Raw genomic sequence first — 21,269 nt, 5'->3', positions numbered from 1 at the left:
CTTGGGATCATGACCTGAGTTGAAATCACGAGTTGGATACTCAACCAACTTAGCCACCCAGGTGCCTCTGTAACTTAACTTAAAAAAAAAAATCAATGTTTTATTTTTGAGAGACAGAGAGAGAGGGAGAGAGACTGCGGTGGGGGGGGGGGGGCGTGCAGAGAGAGGGAGGGAGACAGAGAATCTGAAGCAGGCTCCACGCTGCCAGCAAAAAGCCTGACCTGGGGCTTGAACCCAGGAACCGTGAGATCATGACCTGATCAGAAGTCAGACACTGAACCAACTGAACCCCCCAGGTGTTCCACTTCACTTTTTAACTTAACTTTGTAAAGGCCCTATTTCCAAATAGGGTCACATTCTGAAGTACTAGAGGTTAGGACTTCAAAATATCTTTTTTGAGGGGACACAATTCAACCCATAACAGTCTCCATCCGCCAAGCTAGTGGGAAACCGTTAGCTCCCTCTTCACCACACCCACATATCCTCCAGCCCGGGACTGAGCTGCTGATGTTTTTGGCCAAACCTGAGGACCTGGGAGAGCCCTTTGTCTTAAGTCTTACTTGCTGCATGGTGCCCAAGCTTGCATGGTGTCTCCAAGTCAGCAGCCAGCCAGCCATGCTTTGCCTGAAAGCCCCAAACCCCTTGCCTCACTGGCAACTCCAGTGTCCAGAGAGTTGGCCGGGTAATATGGCACCCTACATAAGTATCCTTTCTGAATATTGCCACTTCACCAGGGACCGGAGGGCTTGCTAGTCTTGACCCTATTCACCTTTTTCCTTTCCCTTCTCGAAGCCCGTAAAGGGATCCCCTCAAGCAGTTCCAAAAGAAACAGAGCCACTGACATTAAATAGATTTAGCACCAAACCTTCCCTGGGGAGAGGCCACTCAGAGCCTGCTTACTTCCATAAAATGGAGGGAAAGAAAAAGATGAATAACAAAGCTTGGATATCAGTGCCTTGTCCTGCCACGCTTCTAACAGTGTGCCCGACAGATAAGCCACAGGCCAGTTCACCAAGAGAGGCCACGCTGGCTGGAACCTCAGACCTGAACATGGCCTCCTTCTCCTCCACACTCAGTTCCGAGGCACTTGCCCACCCGAGCAGGTGTTGCTGGGACCTGCGGGTGACTCGGCGTGAATGAGTTTTGCTGGGATTGAGAGGACATTGGGAATGCGATGACAAAGTCAGAGTCATCTACTGGGAATTGGACACAGAGCCCAGAGCAAGAACCAGAAGGGCACAGTTGGAGAAGAAATTGAGGGGTCCATAGTCTCTCCTGAAGGAGAAAAGAAGTGACCACGTGCTTGGGCAGAGGCTCTGTGGTATAAGAAATGTATTTGGCCTTTGTCTTCATTCCTGACACAGAACTCCTAAAATCCTGGAATTTCCTGAGTGGTAGGGATGTCTTTTGTTATTCCTGAAGAGCTCTTTCTGCTCACACCTTGGTTTACGCTACTAGGGTGACTTGGAATGCAGTTCCTAGATTGCCAAGGGATGTTTTGGGTCCTAGAAAGACCCGGGATGGGGCTGGTCACTAGAAAACCAAGTGGTTAGAGAGTCGGAACTCCCAGCCCCACCTAGCAGCCACCATGAAGAGTAGTAGGGGCTGGAGATTAAGCTCTGTAAAAACTCTTGATGTGAGAGATTTGGTGAACTTCTGGATTGGGGCGCGCGTGCGCACACGCGCGCACACACACACACACACACACACACACACACACACATCAAGTGCTGGGGTAGTGTCATGCACAGAGGGGCCACGGAAGCCCCACACCCCAGCCCCCGCACTTTGCTCTGTGTGTCGCCTCCACCTGGCTGTTCCTGGCTGTTCCTTTATAATAAATCTGGTAAACAGAAGTGTTAACCTGAGATCCGTGAGCAGTTCTAGCAAACCATCCAACCTGAGGAGGGGGGCTGTAGGAACCCCTGATTCATAGCCGGTTGGCCAGAAGTATGGGTAGTCCAGGACTTTTGACTGGTGTCTGAAGTGGGGCAGTCTCGGGACTGAGCCCTTAGATGTGTAGAATCTGCCACAGACTTCAGGTAGTCGGTGTCAGACTTGAATTCAACATTAGGGCACTCACTTGATGTCCAGAGATTTGGGGACATCGTTGGTATGGAAAAAAAAAAAAAAAACTCCACAGGTGTTGTCAGAGTTCTGAGTAAAAACAGTCCAGAGTCATCCTGACCCCAGAAGGCCAAGAGGAGCAGACTGGTGGACTGAGGTGTCCCTGTGCTTGAGATAGAGAACAGAGGACAGAGAAGGTCCCCCTGGGGCTCCCAGGGCCCTGAGGGCCCTTGTCACTTAGGTCCACAGGGCCAGAGACTCCTTTGTCTTTCACCACCTGTGAGATTTCCTGTCACTAAGGAGACTCGCCAGTGACACCCACAGAGAATGGTAGGTCCACATGAGGCCGCCCGGCGGGGACAGGATGGAAAGCAGAACCATGGGGACACTTGTGCAGAGACACACAACGGCTGCAGGAGACCAAAGAGCGCCTGATAAGAGTAAGTGGGACGTGCACATACAGCACGGTTGTGCACACGCACACATACATACACGCACACTGATGGAGCTTAGCTAACATGCATCTCAAAATTTTAAAACGCGGTAGATGAATGAAAAGAAATTGTAGTCATTGTGAGATTTGAGTTAGTGCCCTGGGAGATCAGGCACGAGACCTATGTCATTAAGTTGCTGGATTCCAAATGCCCAAAACCTATTGTCTTTCTCTGTACCGGCAGAAGTAACTAGAAAAAAAATATTTTTTAATGGCGGCTTTTACAACCGGGTCAAGAAAACATCGGATACCTGGGAAGAAGTCTAAGGACGTTCAAACCCTCCACACTGAAAACTATAAAACATCACTGGAAAAAAATAAGTCAAAGGAGACCTAAGCAAATGGACAGATATATAAAGTTCATGAAGAGGAAGCCTAAATATTGTTAAAATGTCATTTATTCAAAACTGGTTTATAGATTTAAAGTAATCTCAATTAAGATGCCAGTATTTTTTTTTTTTAACTGGCACGCTGATTCTAAAAATTCATTGGGAAATGCTCCCATTACCAGTACTTGAGAATTTTAATTGTTCCAAAATCTCATCAAATGTTGGTATTGTCTTTTTATTTTATTTTGCTTTATTTAAAATTTTTTTTAATATTTATTTGAGAGAGAGAGAGAGAGAGAGAGAGAGAGAATGAGTGGGGGAGGGGCAGAGAGAGAGGGAGACCCATGTCCTTCATTTCCAGGGGGCTCTTCTGCTGAGAGACGCCACCATGCACTCAAAGATCTCAAACCCAGAAAATACGACAGACGTTTCCTTCAGTGATTCTCAGCTGGGTGAGCGCTGGAGTGCCAAGGGTTGAAGCATGTCTTTCTTCCCCCGACTCTCAAGATGCCTGGGCAGCCACTTGGGATCATCACCCTTTCTTAGAGCCCCCTGGTGCCTGGTGGGAGAGCCATGCCTCTCGGGCGTGTTGGGACGGCAAAATGAGAACCAAGGCACAAGTGGATGATCTCAGCGACTTCCAAAATGGACGGGTGTATGGCTTTCCCAAGGCTCCAGGAGAATTAGAATCCCAGGAAACCTACCTGTGGGGGTACAAGTATTCTGTGCCAAGGTCTCTGTTTGGTGTGAGTCTTCTGAAACAACCTGAGACTATTGCATATTCCAAGATACTAAGTTTAAGGCTACTTAAAAAAAATCTGTAGGTTGCCAGAGTTTTCATTGTCCTGCATGTATTTTACAGAATATTTTATCTCTTCTTAATAACACCTTCTTGTACTAACGTCTAGGAAGATAACTCCGAGGTGGTATAAGCAGCGCTGCTCAGATTTCCACGTGCGTGTGAATCACCCGAGGATCCTGTTAAAATGCAGATTCTGAATCAAGGTGCAGGCAAGGGCCTGAGATTTTGCATTTTTAAGATGTTCCTGGGCAGGACTGGTTACAGAATTTGCAGGGCCCTGTGCAAAATAAAGAGGCAAGAGCCCTTGTTTAAAAATTACGAAAAAAAAATTCAAGGTCGGGGTGCCTGGGTGGCTCAGTTGGTTAAGCGTCCACCTCTTGATTTCAGCTCAGGTCGTGATCTCACAGCGTGTGGGTTCGAGCCCCGCATCAGGCTCTGGGCTAAGATCGCGGAACCTATTTGGGATTCTCCGTTTCCCTCTCTCTGCCCCTCCTGTTCTCTCTCTCTCTCAAAAGTAAATAATAAATATTTAAAAAATCTTTTCAAGGTGAAGGGAGAACATTCAACCAGTGCGTGATCCTTCTAACCTCAGAGTCCTCCTGAACGTGGGGCCCCGTAGCACCGGCCGGTCACAAAAATCTCTCACTGTAAGGTGGTCTGGAGATGAGAGGCCTCAGGTATCCAACAGTGCGCGGACGGTACAAGGTCCACATCTACTTACACCTGTCTTCAGAATTTACTGATTTGGCGAGACGATAAACAAGTGATTCATAAACCACAGGGCGCTGTATAAATTTTGGCCCCTCTACTGTAAGATGCCTTCAACTTGCAACTCGGTGAGAGAAACTGACGCGAGGCCCTCTGGTGCCTTCCTATGTGTCAGTCCCCAAGTTCAAGCCAGCTCGGCTATTGTAGATCCCTGAAATTCCGTTTAAGTGAATACCAGAGAGAGAGGATCCAGGGCGGGCGAAGAAACCGTGATGAGGATCTTCAGTGCTTCCGGGAGGCGCTGAAATGTGAAATAATTAACCTTTGGAAAGCCTGCGTGGTGACTTGGTATTTTTCCACCCCACTGAGGCTAAAAGGTTAATTAATTTTCCCTGTGTGTCAGAACCAGCCCTACAATTTAGAAGTGATGGCCGGATGCCCCTACCTCCTGAGCAGCAGTGGGATGGGGGTATTCTCTTTGTGGGGGTCACCCACCCACAGGGCCGGAGCTCCGGGAGAGGCTCCCATTCCCTCTCACCCTTTACCTTTGACCCCCACGGGTGCCTCTGTGGTGTTCTGCCAGAGGTGCCTTCGGGGACCTGCTCCTGGCCCCACCTGTCTTCCTGCTGTTGACCTCTGTGGGTGCCCCTCCGGGGCTGGTGCTGTTTTCCCGTTTGGCCTCGTCAGCGTCACCACCCACCCTCACAGACGTGGACTTTCGGAGAAGAAGTGCCCATTTACCAGGGATGTGGCCTCGCCCTCCGGGCCAGCTGGCTCAGTGCCAGGACAGCCCTGCCAGGATGGTCCTCTCTGTTCCGAAAGGAGGCCCCAGAGGTGGATGCATCTGTCAGAACTTGTTCTTTTACGAATAGTTAGTGCTCTGGTTTTCAGTTTACTATGAAATGTGCTGGAGTCCGTTCCTCACCCGGAGTTGATAAAAGGACTCTCCATCTTCTTCTCTTGTCCCTCGATAACTGTAATTGTCCGCCCGACTGCACAACAGAATCACCCAGGGTGCTTTAGAAGATACTCATGTGTGGGGCGCCTGGGGGGCTCACTCAGCGAAGCATCTGACTGCAGCTGAGGTCATGATCGCATGGTTTCGTGGGTTCGAGCCCTGCATCGGGCTCTGCGTTGACAGCGTGGACCCTGCTTGGGATTCTCTCTCTTCCCTCTCTCTGCTCCTCCCCCGCTCACGCTTTCTCTCTCTCTCAAAATAAATAAATAAATAAGCTTTAACAATAAATAAATAATAAATAACAAAATACTCATGTGAGTCCTACCCCGAGGCCAATTAAATCAGCATCTCTGAAGGTGGGATTCTGGCGTATGGCTATTTTTTAATACTCCGCGAGCAGCTCTCGCATGGAGCCAGCGCTGAGGGCCGCTGCCCGGGAAATACACCGACGCTTCTGGTAGCACAGAGCCCCCCCCGGAAATGCTGTTCTAGTCTCAGCTGTCTCCAAAGTGCTGTTGGGGATGTGTTGCAGTCACCCTTCATTCCCCAGAGCAGCAGCCTTTCTCAGCCCCTGTCAGTTCGTCGCGCCCCCTAATCCGCCCCGACTTCTGACCTTCCCAGCTCATGACCCAGCCCCTCCCCCTCCCAGTGCAGAGTCCAACTCCAGGTGCCCACGCCGGTCCCAGCCCCTGCCTCTTGTCCCAACGCCGTACTTGGGTTTGTGGAGCCTCAGTTAGACGCACTGAGGGCTGGCGACAGAGCCAACCCTACGTATCCCCCATCATGCCCTTCGCCTCACCCTTCTGGGAGGGGGTCTCGGGCCTCAATGCACCTTTCCCCTCACTCCCTGCCAGTGTGGACATACCCAGCCCAGGGTTCTCATCCGCCCCCCCCCCCCCCCCCCCCCCGCCCCCGGTGTCTGCAGGAATGCTGAAGCTGTGTTGGCTTGAAGGGCACGGAGGACTTCCAGGCTTTGGCCATGTCCTCCTTTCCTGTCGCCTGCTGGAACGCTATCGCAGGCGTGGGCATGTGCACATCCTGGTTGTCTCAGGGGGTGGCAGCTGTCATTAGGGCACTTTGTTTCCAACCTCTGCCGACAGCCCCTGGCCCCAGGGCGTCTCCTAGTAGTCTAGCTCGCCCCCAGGCTCCGCAGCTCGTGCATCACTGCAGGTGACACTGGCATGAATCAGAGCAGGTTCTAGTCTCGGTAGTTCACGGTACAGTCTCATTAAAGATGGGTCCCTAACGTGTAACTCATCAACTCGGAAATCACCGATCCAAGTACGCAAGGAGGGCACCACCACGGCTCGACCTCTCGACTCCCCGCAGAGTTTGCCCAGGTTGTTTCTGAGAGCAAGCAGGGTGTCGTTACAGGAGTTCCTGGGAAAGACTCTGTTGTGGGTGGAATTGTGCCCCTCACCAAATTCATACGTTCAAGTCCTAACCCTCAGTACTTCAGAATGTGACCTTGCTTGGAAATAGGGACTTTGCAGATGTAATTAGTTAGGATGAAATTGTTACTGGATTAGAATGGACTTCAATCCAGTATAGCTAGTGTCCTTAAAAGGAGGGAAATTTGGACACAGAGACACGGACACACAGGGAGGAGGCCATGTAACAAAGGCAGAGACCAGAGCGCTGTGGCCATAAACCAAGGAATACCTAGGATCGCTAATAACCACCGGGAGGCGGAAGAGGCAAGGAAAGGTCTTCCCCTACGTGTTTCGGAGGTAGCATGGCCGTGCTGACTCCTGATTTCAGCTTTCTAGGCTCCAGAGCTATGAGAGGATAAGTGTTTGCTGTTTCAAGCCACCTGGGTTGTGGCACTTTGTCATGGCAGCCCCAGGAAACCAAGACAGGGGGTAACCCCCACCCCAGCTGTCAGTCTGAGTGAATTTCTCTGGGTTTAACATGCTTCACATCTCAACAACCAAAATCCCATCTAATTGGCTTGAGCAATGAGGGGATTTTTGCTGTGTCTCAAATTACTTGCTAGAAAGAGACACCCCTGGAGATAGTTCCCATCAGATGAGTGTGTAAGCATGGAGAATCATACACGGGGCACATGTGTTGCTGGGGCAGGTGGGGGTTGGCTTTATAATCCCAGAGGGAAGGCTCTGTTTTTCATCTAAACGTATGCATTCAGCGCACTTCCTAGTTTTCCTAGAACAAAATGGTTCTTTACATTTATGTACTGGAAGTAGATTTCATATCAGAGTCAGCCTCAACAGTGACGTACCAGGTTTAGCTTCTTGAGGCAAAAAGCCTCCCAGCAGTTTTTAAAATCTAGTATATTCTATCGAGATTTCAAAATTCTTAGTGCTGAGTTGTAGCCAGGGCATCCTGTGTGTGGGGCTGTGGGGTGTGTGGGGGGGAGGGTAGCTGTGGGTATATGACAGTTTAATGGAGCCTTCATAAAATAGTCTGGAATCTTGTTCTCAGTGATTTTCCAATTCCTTTTCCAATGTACTTCTTGAGCATGGTCACTGAGATCTATCCAGGTGGAAAAGCAGCTGGAACCAGAGCATTCCTCAGCATTGGCTCGTCACAGAGCCATAAAAATGACAAATTCCTGTGAGTCCAAGTACCAGATACCCCAGCCTGGCACACACCGGTGCTGTTGGGGAGAGAACCACAGACTCTTGCTTGGGTTTCTCCCTCTAGGGAAAAAAGCCACAAAGAGTCTTGGATGCTCAGCTCAGTCAATTTCAGCGGGCATGTGTTCTCTACTAATCGATACTCAATTTTGCCACCCGGGAGGGTGCTGTTTTGAGCAGCTGTATGCCTATAGAAAATAATAAAGTGATTTATTTTTATGTTGAAAACTTCAATATTTGATATACATTCTAGCAATATTGCCTCCCGCCCACCACGCTTCTGCCTCTAATGTTTAATCGTAATGAGTTGTAGTTGCAACAGATTAAATCAATTGAGATTGAAAAATGAGATGTAAAAAAAAAAAAAGGTAGAAAAGCATATCCTTTGTGGTCAATGTTAATCTTGCAAAGGATTTTTTTTCTGTAAGGAAGTCTGCCAAGAGCAAAGAAGACAATGAGGATAGAAAGTGACTCACTGAATCAGCAGCTTCAGAGAGGTAGGAAAGAGCTGGAATTAGCTTGTGTTTTGGCAAAGAGAAGAGAATCAAGAGGCTGGTTGGGGCCCCCCCCAGAAACGCATCCTGTGAGATGTGAAGGAGGAGTGTGTGTGACCGAGGGGGTCAGGAGGATGGGGGACCATGCTGCTTCAGAGGGAGGGTCATCCGGGCCTCCAACAATGTGGCCCCCACCCTCTCACACCTTAGCTCCCCGCAGGGCTCCTTCCTTTTTCCTGGATTAGCTTCCTATTCCGGACTCAACATTCAATGCTCCCTTTAAGTCAATAAACTCTCCAAGATGTGACTGTTCTCTCTACCCACTTCACTTCTGCTTGGGTTGTCACAGATATGGACTGTCAGAGCCTGGAAGGCCACGTGGAACCTGCTTGATAAGAAAATTGGATCGGTGGGGGTCACTCCCTTGGGACCCCAGCACTTAGTTCACCAGACTAAGAAAGCTGAGGCTATAGGATGCTGTCAAAACAAAGTCTCCCTTCGGCTCAGGTCATGATCTCGCGGGCTGTGGGTTCGAGCCCCGCGTCAGGCTCTGTGCTGAGAGCTTGGAGCCTGGAGCCTGCTTCCAGTTCTGTGTCTCCCTCTCTCTCTGCCTCTCCCCCGCTCATGCTCTGTCTCTCTCTGTCAAAAATAAAGAAACATTTTTAAAAAATTAAAAAACAAAACAAAACAAAGTCTCCCCAGACTTTCTCAAATAATCATGGCCTGGAATTGTCCCGAGCATTTTGCAACCCCCTCTGCCATCACTCCTTGACTGTCAAAAAAGCTCCCAGTAATGAAGAAGGAAGTCATTTGTGTGTCCATTTGATAATTGTCACATACCTGCGATATGTCTGGTACTGGTGGTCATAGTCAGGATTCTTCATGAAGACAGACGAGTGTCTACTCTCATGAAACTATAGCCCAATGAGAGAATGGTGAACAAATAAGCTGGATCATTTCACGTGTTAATAAAGGATATGGAGAAATTCAAACGCAGTGATGTAGTACAGGGTGACTTTGGAGGGCCCACCTCAGTCTGATTGGTCAAGAAGACCCTTCTGCAGAGATGACATCTAAACTGAGGTCAGAACCGAGAAGGAGGCGGACGTGACAATGCCTAAGCAAGAGTGAGGTTGGGGGAGAGCCTTCATAAGGGGCCTAAATGGGGAGATGTATGGCTTGTTCAGTGGGGTGTGACTAGTGATTCCAGACAGGACTGATTCCCACCCTGGGTGATTGGCAGTGTCTGGGGACATTTTTGTTGCCACAGTGTGGGAGGGTGCTGCCGGCAGCTCGTGGAGAGGGCCAGAGATGGCTCTAAACGTCCCACAACATCCTCCACAAACAAAGATATATTGGGACCAAAACGTCACCGGTGCTGAAATTGAGAAACCCTGAACTAGAGGCTGTGCATGAAGGTGCAGGTGGACAAGCCATGGTGGGGAGGTCACAGGGTCATATCAGACCCTCGGGCACTCATGACGAGTTTGGGCTTCATTCCAGGGTGATGGAAGGCCCCTGGATACTCCTCCTTAGGAGCCCCGTGTGGTCTCCACATCTTTTTTTTTCTTTTAGTTAGGCAAATACTACCTTTGGAAAGTGATAGTTGAGGTTGGAAGGAAGTGGTACATAATTTACAGTTGTGGTAGTTGAGAGTATTTACTGTGATCACGCTCATAAACTTATGCTTGTTAAAATCAGAGACATCATCAAGGAGTTGACTGCTTTCAGATGAAGTGTGTCTGTTGCTCACATAGGGATGTTGGAAGGATCATTTAAGCTTTGCATGGGAACTGTACCCTGTGTATGAGACGTTAAAGTCTAGTATAATAAATGCGTTGCATGATTTAAGAGAAAATATTATGCATATCTTTTTAAATAGACCGTGATTGATGCCTAAGTTGTTCTCTGCAGACTGTGTGTGTTGGGGGCTCCTTTATTTCTGCAGGCTCGAAACAGGCATTCGTGTACATTTTCATTCAAAACGCAAAGTCGAAGGCACAGATTTTTTGAGGAAAGCTCTCAGCTCGATGCCAAAAAAAAAGGGGGGGGCATAGTTGAAAAAATTGAGGGCCATCGAGGAAACAGCTACAGCAAAGGAAGACAGACATGCTGAGCAGTGACTGAAAGAGCGGTGAAGCAGCACATGGCAGAGACCCTCGGTAGAAAGCGCTGCCGACAGGGCTCCCTTGTTTCCCTCCATACTTGATTCCTTTCTCTTTTTTTTTCCCCTTGGCATGCTGGTGTCACAGTTACCTTCTCCTCTGTGGCATCCTGTCTGACCCCTACATCTCTCTTCCCCAAAGTGCCGGTCATGTTTCCCATTTCCTCATGATCTCTAGTGTAAGTTGCAAGCAACTTGAATAAACAATAAAGTGACGACAAGCTAATGTAATCAGTTGTTGTTAATCCATAATGATTGCCATTATCTTCTACGATCACACTTCCATTCATTAAAACGCGCCCAGTGCCTGAGCTGCAGGCCACACCCAGTAGGCGTGGACTTCCGGGAAAGGCTGAGGCGGGCGCCATTTTGACTTCCGGTTTCTGGTAGCCGCATGCTCACTAGGTCACGGACGCGCCTGCAGGGGTCAGGCAGAGGATGTAAGTGAGTGGCGCAGACCGTGTGTAAGACAGCCGTGAAAGAAATGGTGCTGAACTGGAGAATCAAGGGCCATATAAAGGCAGCACCTGCCACTCAGTGGCTACTGTGGGCCTCTTCCAGTGCGGCCAGAGCCTCCAGTTGATCAACAGCAGTTTCCAATAGAAACTTCGTTGTGTAAAATCCCCTCCGCTTTAAAATTCAATGCAGGCCACCTGTAGGACTCCCGAGATTCCCTGGAGATCTGGCTTCTTCCAAGTGAAGACTGGCGACAGCTCTGGAGGCGGTGATGTTCAGGAAATCCCACCTGTCCTCTCCCTGCTCATCCGTCGGGACCCCCACTTACTGCCCCCCACGCCCCAGCCACGTGTGTGCACCCCACAGGCGGTATCTGCACTGTTTGCCTTCTGAGGAGCCCAGCACCAGGACCCAGCCCGTGGGCATCCCCCCATGGTGTTCAAAAGAGGGAGTATTTCCTGCCGGTGGGGCTCAGTTGGAGGGGCCGGGTCCCCTACAGCAGGGCGCTGGGCGTCGGGCTGGGTCAGGGGAGAGAGCTACGTGCTGAGGCTGCTCTTCAGGGGAAGCCCGGAGAAACCAGCAGTGTGGGTCTCCTGGGACTCAACTCGCAGCTGTCGGGGAAAGACTGGCCTGGAGGAAGCAAGTAAGTGCCTGCATTTTGTTCTATGTGTGAACACGTGTGTGTGGTCGGTGGGTTGTGTTGGCTTGTTGCTTACCCGCTCTGGGCGCCTATTGTGCCTAGATCTTTCTGGGGAGTGGAGTCCAGGATGGAGAACCCAGGAGGCTGAGAGGACTAGCTAGTCCCCCTGGGCTTCGGTTAGTCCCCCTGGGCTTCCAGGAGTCGGAGCGGGATTGTCCCGTGGGCCCAAGTTGGGCCGGGGAGGCACTTCCTTCGGTGGGAGAGCTGCTGGATCTAGTGTGAGACTGTCTCCTGTGCTGGGGGGGGGGGGGGTGACACCGTGCTGTCTGGGAAGTCGGTGTGTGCCCGCGAGCTGTGGACTGGTCTCCTGCCAACACCCCATGGGTCTAGATCTGGATGTGGCTGGATGACCGTAGAGCCCTCCCCGAGGTGCCCTCGCCTTTAACTGTGGGGCCGGTGGGGGTGCGATGGGGGAGCTCCTCAGGCGAGGTTGACCCGGTCTGTGCTTTCAACGGCTGTAGGGACAAGTAGTGCTGGGTGAGCCCTGAACTCAGGTCTGGAGGAGGAGGAGAACGGCGGATGGCTGCAGTAGGGGGTTGAGGGCGGCCAGAGCTGACAGCAAAAGGGCGTATCAGGTGGGCACCCCAACTGGTCCCTTGCTCACCTGATGCACCTGATTTTCTGATTTGAAAAAATATACAGGGGTGCCTGGGTGGCTCAGTCGGTTGGGCGTCCGGCTTCGGCTCAGGTCATGATCTCGCGGTGCATGAGTTTGAGCCCCACGTGGGGCTCTGTGCTGACAGCTCGGAGCCTGGAGCCTGCTTCGAATTCTGCGTCTCCCTGTCTCTGCCCTTCCCCTGCTTGTGCTCTGTCTCTCTCTCAAAAATAAAGAAACGTTACAAATTAAAAAAAAAAATACAGTCCAAAAGAAATGCATGTGGGTGGCAGCGTCTTGTACATTTTTAAATGATGGTTCTGTGGGAAGATGGATTGGGGAGGGGGGGGTTGTCGATTCACAACCCTCTCAGGAGCTTCCCAGGTATAACCTGACATCAGCCCTCATCAGCAGAGGGCAGGGAGAGACAGAGGAAAGAAGCAGGCCTCTCCATGTTGGTAGGTGGTGATCTTAACAATAGCAAAGGACGGGGGCGCCTGGGGGGCTCAGTAGGTTAAACGTCTGACTTCGGCTCAGATCATGATCTCGCGGTTCGTGAGTTCAAGCCCAGAGTCTGGTTCTGTGCTGACAGTTCAGAGCCTGGAGCCTGCTTCGGATTCTGTATGTGTGTCTCTCTCTTTCTCTAACCCTCCCCCGCTTGCACTCTGTGTGTCTCTCTCTATCAAAAATAAATAAACATTATTAAAAAGAACAATAGCAAAGGAAACTTACAAATGAGTCTTGTCTTGGGCAACAGCAAGATGAGTAGATCCCACACCGCCCTGCAAACCTTGTTTATAAAAGGCCCTAACTGGGCTCAGTCACATGTACTGTGCAGGTGTTTCCATCATCACCATTTCAAGGCTATGTCCTTGGAGCAGCCTGTGGGAGCGGAAAGGCAAGTGGAACCCACACTCCCAAGGGGAGGGGAGGAGCCTCCACGTGGCCGGGTCCAGCTCAGGGGTCAGTCAGTGGCCAGGTGTTTTTGATCACTTTCCCCAACAGGGTGGGAGTATGACGGAGCCTCTTTGGAAGCTCAGATGAGTTCGGAGGAGCAGAGGCGATGGACAGGATGGTTTGGGATGTGTTTTCTAGATGAAGCAGAACGTTTGAATGGGCTGGGTGGAGTGGTGAGGGAAAGAGAATTCCAGACGATCCCTGGGTGTTTGGCTAGAGCAACTGCATGGATGCTTTTGACATTTTCGTGATAAAAACTAAGAAAAGACTCCTTCGGAGTAGAAGACCAGAAGTTCTGTGTTGCCAGGATGAGTTTCTGATACTTATTAAATACCCACATGCAGAGATACAAGGAAGATGCTTAAAACACAATGAAAAAAGGGCTATGGAATATAGCATAATTACAGTCGCATTTAAAGATAGCGCTTAGGAAAAAACCTGGAAGGGAATAAAACAATGTTAATGTGTTAATGAGATCAGGGCCATCTCCTCATTAACGTTCCTATCTTTTCCAACTTTTGTGTGCGTTATTTTATAGTCAGGGGGAAAAATCATTATCGGTTACATTTTAAAATGTGTCCATGGCTTCTGGGACAAGAGGAAGCTTTATTCCACTTCCAGGACCTTTGTAAAGATGTGCTAAAATAAGAACGTCAGTTAAAAAGCCAACAAGGTTATGGTGTTTGCAAGGTTGGCTCATCCTTTTATACATAAAGGTAATTTGGAAGCTTATAACGTGCCAGGTGCCCGGCAAGCCCCTGAGATACAAATACTGGTAAGTCAAGGTCTCTTCAAGGAACTTACAAGATGAGAGGTGCCCATTTGAAATCTTGGAATTAGGGGCGCCTGGGTGGCTCAGTCAGTTAAGCATCCGACTTCGGCTTAGGTCATGATCTGACGGTTTCAGGAGTTCGAGCCCCGCCTCAGGCTCTGTGCACTGACTGTGTGGAGGCTGCTTGGGATTTTCTCTCTCTCTCTCTCTCTCTCTCTCTCCCTCTCTCTCTCTCCCTCTCTCCCTCTCTCCCTCTCTCCCTCTCTCCCTCTCTCTCTCTCTCCCTCTCCCCCCTGCTCACACGCTGCCTGTAAAGATGTGCTAAATAAGAATGAATGAATAAATAAATAAATAAAATCTTGGAGTTAGAAAAGAATGTTGTAAACAAGAGTGGACCCGAAATCCCTAAAGGTGAATACTTTGCTCTTATCACCACTTTAAACCTTTTTCAGGATTAAACAATCCACCAAATGGAAAAGCTGTTCCTAAGTGGGGTCCCAAATATTTTTTTTTGCAAACCTGTCCTATACCTTAAAATTTTTTCTTTAATTTTTATTCAAGTATAATTAACATAATATTAGTTTCAGGTGTATACTATTCAACACTTCTATACATTACTCAGTGCTTATTATGTACTTTTAATGCTCTTCACCTATTTCACACCCCACCCCCCACCTGCCACCACTCTGGTAACCATCGGTTTGTTCTTTATATTTGAGAGTCTTTTTTGTTCTTTTTTTGTTGTTGTTGCTTTTTTTCCTTAAATTCCACATATGAGGGAAATCATATGGTGTTGGTCTTTCTCCGATTTATTTCATGTGCATTATGCCCTCCAGATCCATCCACGTTGTTGCAAATGGCAGGCTTTCATTCTGTCCCCTACTTTCTGAAGGTCTGGCTGCATTCCTTTCTGTCTCCAGTATGCTCTACAAGATGGTAATGGAAGGCACCAGAACTTGCCTGGAAATGGTTTGTGCTAAAGCCTTACCTCAGTTCTATTTCTCCCTTCTATATAAGAGCTGCTCTCAATCCATAGATTGTATGGTACTTGACAGACCTTTTCTTCCACAGAGAGGAGACCTCTTCAGTGCTCTGTAATCTGTTTTGTGATCTCCTGAATCTTCCCCTAGTATACCCCACCCCCATCCCATACTCCACTTGTTCTGAGGAGGGAGCCTCCCTTCCCCTGGATTTCACTAGGGCAATGAGGCCACGATTGTGTCACTAAGGAGAGACCCCCACCCCCCAACACTCCAAACCTTCTTCCTGTTCTTTTAAGCTTAATTTTGCAAATCATATCCCTCTAATATGAAAAGGTCCCAAATTATGGATTTAATCCCCGAAGCACTTCCAGTGAGGCCGCTAAGCTTGATGGAAAACTGCTACTTACCCTCACTGAAGCTCTTTTTTTTTTTAAAGTGTTGTTTATTTTGAGAGAGAGCATGAGCAGGGAAGGGACAGAGAGAGAGAATCTCAGGCAGGCTCTGCACCATCAACACAGAGCCCAATATGGGGCTCGAACCCATGAACCATGAGATCATGGTTCGAAACCAAGAGTCAGATGCTTAACTGACTGAGCCACCTACGCTGCCCCTCACTGAAGCTCTTGTTTGACCAGTGATTCATCACAGGGATTAATCCACTGCCATAGTGCTGTCCTGGGAATGGTGACAGCTAGAGATGACCCAAGATCACTGTGTCCACAGCCTTCTGTGACAAACTGAAGTCCAGGGGTACCTGGGTGGTTAAACTCTTGATTTCAGCTCAGGTCATGATCTCATGGTTCGTGAGATTGAGCCCCAAAGTTGGGCTCCGTACTGACGGTGCAGAGCCTGCTTGTGATTCTTTTTCTCTCTGCCTATCTCTCTCTCTCTCTCTCTCTCTCTCTCTCTCTCTCTCCCTCTCTCCCTCTCTCCCTCTCTCTCTCTCTCTCTCTCTCTCTCTCTCTCACACACACTCACACACACACAAAGTAAATAAAATAAATATTTAAAAAATTAAAAAAAAACAAAACTGAGGTCCACAGGGCCCATGGGACTTGCCCAGATTCCCACTGTGGGTCAGAACTCACGGGCGACCCCAGCCTCCTATTCACATGGAAGGTTCTAAGCCAAGCATTACAAACCTTTACCTCCTAGTAAAAAACAAACAAAACAACCAAGCTGGAGCCGGTTGTGGTGCGTGCGTGTGTGCGTGTGTGTGTGTGTGTGTGTGTGTGTGTGTGTGTGTAGGATAGTAATCATGCGTGGACCACATGGTGAAGATTGCCTCCTCCGTGAAATGGTTAAGACCATTGGATCCCCCTGAGCCTCAGCTGCTTCTTGCATGTATGACAGTCCTTACCTCCGAGTGCCGTCGTCAAGATGACGTGAATTGCTGTACGTTAAACATTTGGGGCCGTGTCTGACGCTTATTTAAAACCGTGTATGAGTGTGAACCCTTACGGCTTCCACACAATGCAAACAAACAATGGGAAGTTCTGATTGTTCCACACCCAGTCGTTCCTCCGGTGTGTCCCGTGGGCTGAACACAACGTGCTGGGGAGACCACAGCTGTCTCCAGATGTCCTCCTCAGCCAGCAGAGGCCAGAAAGGGACCCCTTCACGAGGCTGTGTGTTGGTGGCACAGGAAGCCCCTCTGGTGCCAGCTGTCTCCACTCGCCTCCCCCTGGGCCCTGCCATAGGTCCCAGTGGAGCCTGTTACGATCAGGCCACATCAGTTTCATCTGCCCAGAAGATGCCTGCTCATCGGGCCAACTCCTGAAGGGTGCTATTCTGGTTTGTCTTTGGCTCCGTGAGAAACGAGATGGCGGCGGTGAGCTCCTGGGTGCCTGCCCACCGTGGGGACAGTGACATAGGTTCATTAAAGGCATAAATCAGCTAATCATCCAGATTGCAGTTTCCACTCGTTTTTCGATGATTTACTTGATATTTACTGATCTTGGAGTATGGGAAATGGCCTGTGCTGGACACAATAAGCAAATCAAAAAATACAGGGAAACGCCTAACCAGAGTCACTCATAGGCGCTTCATAAACATACCCTGGAGCACAGGGTGAAGCCAGGAGCGTGGGGGCGGCGAGCTAGCTCTGCAGGACATTGTCCACAGCTCCGAAGGACTATATGTACTAAGTTGAACCTTTGGAAATGGTGGATATGCAACCAATTTTTACTCTACCAAAACAACAACTGAAAATGGTTCAACCTGATACCTGTACCAGTGCTGTCTGAGGTCCCAACGGCAGGAGAAAACTTTAAGCACCTGCCTCATGCCCATCTCTCTGCCAGCCACCTGGAAAAGAGCTGACCTTCTCTGACACCCCCTGACCTTGCCCACATCTGTGGGCTCATGTCACACCCTCTTGCCCTGGGTCCCTGAGCTCTAACCATTGAACTCTATCTCCCTGGCTTGAAGCCAGTAGGAACCTTCTTCCAGCTGTGGCACTCTGTCCCCTTGTACTGAGCTCTCCCCTTCCCCTGGGGAGCCCCAGTTCTCAGCTGCGTCCACCAGGGGGCACCCTCTGCGTCAGAGCAAGGAGAAGGTCTAGTTCAGCTGTCCCCACCAGGGGGCGCCCTCTGCGCTAGAGTAAGGAGGATATCTACCTCAGCTGTGCCCTGCAGAGGGCGCTCTCTGCACCAGAGGAGGTCTACCTACATCAAGTGCTACTGGGGGGCAGTCATCTGGCTGATGATGGGGCTCAATCATCAGAAGCCACAGTGAACTAAACCACATTCTCCTTTACCTGCTTTAGTAAAAATGATCCTTTTTCCTTTTCTGCGTCTTTTTGTCTTATTTCACCATTGGTTCAGACAGAACGGGGAGGGAGGCAAAGAAGAGGGATGCTATTGATGCCCACTCCCCCTGAATATCCCACCTGTGCCCCTCCCTTCAGGTCTTTGCTTGTGTAGTTTCCTGTCCTTGAAATTCTCTTCCTCTGGAGAAGAGAAGACTAACTTGTCTTCATTTTTATTTTTCATTGAAGTGTAGTTGAAATACAGTGTTACATTTGTTTCAGGAGTACAGCAGTGATTCAAACACTAGATATGCTGTGCTCACCCCAAGTATCGCTTTACAATGCTAAAACGATACCATTAACTATATTTGCTATGCTGTACCTTTCATCCCTGCAATGGGTTCCAAACTGGAAGCCTGTGTCTCTAACTCCCCTTCCCTCATTTTGCCCAACGCTCTCCCCTCTGGCAACCACCAGTTCTCCGTATTTGTAGGTCTGTATTTGTAGGTCTGTTTGTTGCTTTTTCTTGTGTCTGTTTCTTTAATTTTTAGATTCCACGTATAAGTGAGATCGTATGGAATTTGTCTTTCTCTGAGTTATTTCACTTAACATTATACTCTTTGGATCCATCCACGTTGTCACATGGCAAGATCTCATTCTTTATTATGGCTGAGTAATATTCCATCGTGTATACCACATCTTCTTTATCCATGCATCTATCACCAACACTTAGGTAGCTTCCATATCTTGGTTATATAAATAATGCTGCAGTAAACCTAGAGATGCATATATCTTTTCAAATTAGTGTTTTCATTTTCTAAGGGTAAATAGTAGTGGAGTTACTGGACTTGTAGTATTGCTACTTTAATCTGGGCGGGAACCTCCATAATGTTTTCCATAGTGGCTGTGCCGTTTTACGTTTCCACCAGCAGTGCAGGAGGGTTCCCTTTTCTCCGCAGTCTCGCCAAAATATATTTGTCTTTTTGATACTAGCCATCTTGACAAGTGTTAGGTGGTATCTCATTGTAGTTTAGATTTGCATTTCCCTGATAATTAATGGTGTTGAGCATCTTTTCATGTGTCTGTGGGTCATTTGTATGTTGTCTTTGGGAAAAGTCTATTCAGGTCCTTTTGCCCATGTTTAATTGGATTATTTAGGGTTTGGGGTGTTCAGTTATAAAAGGTTTTTTTTAATATATATTTGGATATTAATCCATTATCAAATATGTCATTTGAAAATCTTCCATTCTGTAGGTTGCCTTTTTGTTTTGTTGATGGTTTCCTTTGATGTGAAAAAGCTTTATATTTTGTTAGTCCAATTAGTTTATTTTTGCTTTTGTTTTTTGTTTTGTTTTTGTTTTGTTTAACCCTAACATATCTAGAAAAATGTCACTAACGCTGATGTCAAAGAGATTATTGCCTTTGTTTTCTTCTAGAAGTTTTATGGTTTCACGCCGAGATTTAGGTCTTTAATCCATTTCGAGTTTATTTCTGTGCATGGTAAGAGAAAGTGGTCTGGTTTCATTCTTTTGCATGTAGCTGTCCAGTTTTCCCAGCAGCATCTATTGAAAAGACTTGTCTTTTCCTCCTTGTATATCCTTACCTCCTTTGTCATAGATGAATTAGCCACAGAAGCGTGGGTTTATTTCTGGACTCTCTACTCTGTTCCATTGTTTCTTATGTCTGTTTTTGTGCCAGTACCATGCTGGTTTGGTTATTACCGCTTTATAGTAGATCTTGAAATCTGGAATGGTGATATCTCCAGCTTTATTCTTTCTCAAGATTTCTTTGGCTTTTTGAAGTCTTCCATGGTTCTAAACAAATTTCAGAATTATTTGTTCTAGTTCTGTGGAAAATGTTATTGGTATATTACAGGGATTGCATTGAATCCATAGATAGCTTTGGGTAGTGTGGACATTTCAACAATATGCTTCCAGCCTACGAACATGGAATATCTTTCCATTTGTTTGTGCTGTCATCAGTTTTTCTCGTCAATGTTTATAGTTTTCTGAGTACAGGTCTTTCACCTCCTTGGTTAAGTTGATACTGAGGTGTTTTATTCTTTTTGGTGCAATTGTAAGTGGACTTGTAAATTGTAAATGGAATTGTTTTCTTCATTTTTATTCCTGCTACTTTGTTATTAGTTTATAGGAATGCAACAGATTTTTGCATATTAATTTTACATCCTACAACTTTACTGAATTCATTTTTTACCTCTAATATTTTTTTGATAAAGCCTTTAGAATTAAGAAAAAAAATTAATGTTTATTTATTTTTGAGACAGAGGCAGAGCATGAACGAGGGAGGGTCAGAGAGAGGGGGAGACACAGAATCTGAAGCAGGCTCCAGGTTTTGAGCTGTCAGCACAGAGACTGACGCAGGGCTCGAACTCACGGACCATGAGATCATGACCTGAGCTGACGTTGGATGCTTAACCATCTGAGCCACCCAGGCACCCCATACAATTTTTTTTTTTTTTTTTTTTTTGTATAGTATGTCGTCTACAAATAGTGACAGTTTTACTTCTTCCTTACCAATTTGGATGCCTTTTATTTCTTGTCTGATTGCTGTGGCTAGGATTTTCAGAATTATTTTGAATAAAAGTGGTGAGAGCAGACATCTTTGTCCTGTTCCTGATCTTAAAGGAAAAGCCCTCAGATTTTCCTTATTAAATATGATGTTAGCTTTGTGTTTGTCACATAGGGCCTTTTATTATGTTAAGGTGTGTTCCCTCTAAACCTACTTTGTTGAGAGTTTTGATCATGAATGGATGTTGAATTTTGTCAGATGCTTTTTCTGCATGTATTGAGATGAGCATATAATATTTATCTTTCAATTTAATAATGTGGTGTATCACATTGATTTGTGGATATTGAACCATCCATGAATCCCCCCAAGTAAACCCCATTTGATTATGGTGAATGATCCCTTTAATGTATTATTAAATATACTTTGCTAATGTTTTGTTGAGGATTTTTGAATTCATGTGTTCATGGTCTGTCATTTCCTTTCTTCTTCATCCTCGTCCTCCTCCTCGTCCTCCTCCTCGTCCTCCTCCTCGTCCTCCTCCTCGTCCTCATCGTCATCCTTCTTGTCCTCCTCCTCCTCCTCCTCCTCGTCCTCGTCCTCGTCCTCGTCCTCCTCCTTCTCCTCCTCGTCCTCGTCCTCCTCCTCCTCCTCCTCGTCCTCCTCCTCCTCCTCCTCGTCCTCCTCCTCCTCCTCCTCCTCGTCCTCCTCCTCCTCGTCCTCCTCCTCCTCGTCCTCCTCCTCCTCCTCCTCATCGTCCTCCTCCTCCTCCTCCTCCTCCTCCTCGTCCTCCTCCTCCTCCTCGTCCTCCTCCTCCTCCTCGTCGTCCTCCTCGTCCTCCTCCTTATCCTCCTTGTCCTCATCTTCCTCGTCCTCTTCATCCTCCTCCTCCTCCTCCTCCTCCTCCTCATCCTCCTCC

Source organism: Panthera leo, chromosome D3 (assembly GCF_018350215.1).
Source record: "Panthera leo isolate Ple1 chromosome D3, P.leo_Ple1_pat1.1, whole genome shotgun sequence".
NCBI lineage: Eukaryota > Metazoa > Chordata > Mammalia > Carnivora > Felidae > Panthera > Panthera leo.
This window is presented reverse-complemented; position numbering follows the sequence as displayed.